A 4,964-nucleotide genomic window follows, 5' to 3' on the forward strand; every position below is an offset into this window, starting at 1 on the left:
TCATCAGTGTTTTATAGTTTTCAGAGTACAGGTCTTTCACCTCTTTAGTTAAGTTTATAATATCCTCCTTATTTCTTCAGCATTTGATGTCTACAAGACCAGTACATTTTTATGCCAAGGGGATGATTTCTCATTAATTGATTCCACTGTTCCACTTGAAATTTGATTCAAAGTTTTCTGTGCTTTTATTCTTTTGGGGAAAATAAAAAGACAAAGTAATGGATCATTCTAAGTGCTCAGGGAAAGCTTCACATTGTGTAACATAATAGATTCTTGAAGTTGAGGTCTTTGTGTTTTTTATTTATGTAAATAGCCCAAATCTAGGATAACTTATTGACTCAATATTTAGAGTTATGAGTATAGTCAAATATGAGTAGACAAAGTCACTCTCTTAAATTATATTGTCAACATCTTTACCATTATTTAGAGAATAAAGTCCTTTCTGTTATATTCTATTGGTCGCAAGCCCAGACCAGATGCAAGGAGCAGGGAATACATCCTATTTAATAAGAGGAACTGCAAAATCATATGGCAAAAGGAATGGAAATGAAGATTGGGGCCATTATTGCAATATACTTGAGTCCCTCTGAATGTTTGTCATTTTGCTGTTGAGAAAACAAGGCCCATCACGGTTAAACAAGCTGACCAGGGTGATGCAGTGAGTAAGTGGCAAACAGGAATGGACTCTGCATCCAGGCCAGGGATCATGGCATTTCACCATGCTGTCCCTCCAAAGGAGCAGTAACTTTTTAACTAATGTATTTGGTGTCTAAGCTCTGGAAAGGAAGAGCTAGGAACATTTTAGGGCTTATGATAAGCAAAACTGACTACTCATTTTTGAAAGATGGTGATCTTAGACACCAGTTAAATTTCTTATACCATTAGTTAATTTTTTCCTACATCAGGCATATTCTCTGTTTTTGCATGGATAGTAAATTGGAGTCCAGGCTAATAAAGAGATATTAGCACCTTTCTTTCCCCCTTTTCTTGTCATTATTATCTAGGATACTATAAGATTATGCTAATAATGTTGATTCAAATATCCTCAAACAAGATTAATCAGGGTGGACTTGAAACTGATGGCTTGTTTCATTTATAAGCAGTTCTGAACCAAATGTTATCTCAGTGTGGCACGGCTAACATGTAAGAGGGAAAGTCTGGGAACAAGTTCAAAAGGATCTCTTCTCTACTGCACGTAATTATAATGCCATTCTCAGTTTTCTTGGAGAGACACTGCATCTACTTGTTTTTTGCCTACTATAATAAATTATCTTCATAATGAGTAAAAGAGGTCACACTATGATTTTTTCCATTTTTCTTCTTTCACTGGACAATAATGAAATTCATATTAATCATAATTGCCTGATCTCATGTTTCTGAACTGTTCTTACTCTATTTCAGCCTCTCTAAAGTTACGTCTGTTTCATGGCATATTATCCTTTTCTCATGGTGGATGGTTCTGAGTTTGAGCCTCTTATTAGTGTACTGTGAATAAAACACTCCAAAAATCCTAGGTCAGTGGCAAGTTCTCTATACTGATGTGCTCAGACTTTAAAATAAAACCTGTCCTCAGTATCTTCTCTAAAGTTAGCCAGTGATTTCCATTTCAAGCAAGAAGCAGCAGTGATTAAACATAAACCAATTTCTGGCCCTAACTGGCAACGTCACCAGAACCTCAGTCATCTGACTCATAGCTTGCCCCTTACCACTACTCTTTGCCATTTAGAGCCCTTGGAGTTCTCTCTTGTGGTGTTGAGCAGCACCTCCCTCCTGACCATGTTGGGGCATCCTTTCCTTTCCAATAATGATAGAATGAATGGCTAGTGTGTGCTTCCTGATACTGCTTCAGTGCCTTCCTCTCACTCTTGTGGTGTCCCTCCTCCTTATGCTGTGTTTCCCCCAGTCACCACATTGATGAAGGAACTAAGAACAAGGCACTCAGTTCTTCTGTACCTCGATCTCAGATAGTGCTTTGCTATGATAAACAAAAATGTTAGAAAACATTTTTAGTCCTTACAAAGATGCAGAATAGATGGCTTAAATGGAACAGGAGTAGGAACCTTGCAGTAGAAAATATGGAAAGTTACCTGCCCCATGAAGGAAAAAAATGCAATGGCATCTTTTTGTGACAGTGATGTATATTTAAGGCTCTAGAAGTGCTGAAAAAATGCAATGGCTTCTTTTTGTGACAGTGATGTATATTTAAGGCTCCAGAAGTGCTGAAAAAAAATCCAGCTAACATCCTTTAAATACCTGAATTCATGCGAGAGTAAGGGAAGTCTCAGGAGAAAAATTATTAGGAAATCATACTACAGCCTTTGCCTAATTTTATTCTCAACACTTGTTGGCTTGTACAATGACTTATTTTTATAGAATAAGTAATTGAAGAGATAATTTGGGAAATAGAAGATAACAGAAAGGTGAAAGAAATTGGAAATAGTTTGCGATTAATCACACTAATGTTTTAACTTTTAATTGAATGTGTCAATTCTGTATTTGATAGAAATGATATATTTTAGTATTTTTCAGCTCATTACATGTTTGTTAAAATGGTAACCTGTTGTTGGAATAATTAGAGTGTCTGTATAAAAAATATTTCATTCTTGATAGAAACTATATGGTGATTTGTATTCTTCATCCCCTTCAGATATGTTTCTTTAAAGTTCTTCAAGGAAAATGCTTATTTTCTAGCTAATACAACAATTAGCTTTATTGTATGATACATCATCAGTGTGGTAGACTTTTGTCAGCTTCATAGCTGCTGACCATTTTGTGAACACCTTTCACAAAATATTTCCCATAGAGTTAGTATTGCTATCTGAAGTGAGAAGCCAACTCAGTCTCTCCAAACCACTTTAGTATGAGCAAAGACATGTGATCTGAGGTCCATCAATTAGACAAACTCACAAGGCTTTCTTTAGGCTGTGAATACTCTGAAGAAGCCGTTTCTTCACAGGACAGAGCTTATATGTTCCTGTCAAGATGGTGCTTCTGGCTGGCATGGGTTTCTGACTCCTCTGCCCCAAAATCAACCCTGAAAAAACTATAAGTAAAAGAGATGTATAAATGCTAGGAACTAATAGTAACAAAATCAACAATACCTGAGGAATCCCTAAGGGGAGCTAGAGATGAGTGAGAGGTAGATGACTATAGCTGTGTGCAGATGCTTCTGGAAGGGCAGTCAAGGGATAGGTTGGAGACAAGCTGAGTTCTGCTCTTGCCTCTCCCTGACTTTGCTTTGGTGCAGTCATTCATTGCCTGCTTCTTCACTATGCTGCCAGCAGGGAAAAATCAGGGCAGTGCAAAACCTTGCTAGGCTGTAATTAATCCTTAAAGGAACCTATTAAACAATGTCCCATAATGACGTGGGGAGGACATGACACCCACTCTTTTTGCCTTATTTCCCAATTGGATATTTTTCTTCCTATAAGGTCTTGGATATAGAGTTAACAAATAGATTTCAAGCAAATAGATTTTCCAAGCTGTCATTCTTTGTATTGACCTCTTTCGATCATCCTTACATAAATCTGCCTTTTGTCCTTACTTCTGTTTTTATCATGTCACTTTGGATAAGGTGTTGCCCTGTATTGGCCTGATTTTAGAAATTGTAATTCTTTACAAAAGAGAGTAGCAATAGCTGACAATTTTCCTGAGTACTGTGAACTCAGCAAATTGAAACTTAATTTTTTTCACTGTACCATTTAATAATATAGGAGTTAAAGCACTTTAGTGTGCACCAGACTCCACTAAGAGACCTATTTTTAAATTCATATTTAATAGATATGGGGTGGTGGTTAGTACCTTGTATTTTGAACAAAAAAACCCAAGAAATTTGGAAGACTATCTACTGACATTTGAGAAATACCAATTTAGAGTCTTTCAGTAATTTATGAAGCAGGTTCTATGTTCAGTGTGCCCTAGGATCTTTGTGTTAAGATCCATTCCTGTTTATTCAGGTCAGTGCAGGACATAAAGAATGTAGAGGTCACTGATTCTCAGATTTTAATATCCTTTGGAATTAGCTGAGAACATGTAAAAAATGCAGGTTCCTAGGGCTCAGCTCCTAAAAATATATGATTTAGGAAGGGTGACATGGGCTATAAAATTGTATTTTTAACAAACAGCTCAAATATGATTCTTATGAAAGTGAAGGCCAAACTTTGGAAATGCTAGTGAAGATCAATAAAATTTATTAGTAGTACTACTAGCCTTCTTTCTCTCTCCTCCCCCCAAAGAATGTATTATAACAAACAAAAGAAAAAGGTTTTATTTCCCCTCTAGAGGAAGTGCTAGTGAGATACAAAAACAAGAGCTGGCTAATGAAAGTAAGAGAAGCAGTGGTTATGTATGACTTGGGTTAGATAGGCTCTAATGACTTATACATTCATTATAAATGTTTTCACTGTGTCCATTAAGTTTGTTGGAATTATTAATATTTTTCAAAGTCTGATGATTCTAATTTTTCATGTTAACATAAGCTAATATTCAAATATACCCCAGTTCTTTTTTTTTTTATAAAGATTTTATTTATTTGACAGAGAGAGACACAGTGAGAGAGGGAACACAAGCAGGGGGAGTGGGTGAGGGAGAAGCAGGGTCCCCGCTCTGCAGGGAGCCCGATGTGGGGCTCGATCTCAGGACCCTGGGATCATGACCTGGGCGGAAGGCAGACGCTTAATGACTGAGCCACCCAGGTGCCCCACCCCAGTTCTAATAGAGAGGTTTCTTCTTCTGGAAGGAGAACATATGGAGACTAAGGATGCTAAGGGTGGCAAGATGGCACTTTGCTAGGAAGACTGGAACCATGGGGCAGCCCCAGAAAGTCCACTCTTCCAAGGTGGCAAGAACACAGACCTGAAGTGGGGAATCTGACAAATGATGCTGCATGGAGAAAAACGAAGTGCTGAGGAGGTATAATTCATCTGACCAAGAAGGACACCAGTTGCTGAGAGAAGTTTGGGATG

Source organism: Halichoerus grypus, chromosome 4 (genome assembly GCF_964656455.1).
Source record: "Halichoerus grypus chromosome 4, mHalGry1.hap1.1, whole genome shotgun sequence".
Taxonomy (NCBI): Eukaryota; Metazoa; Chordata; class Mammalia; order Carnivora; family Phocidae; genus Halichoerus; species Halichoerus grypus.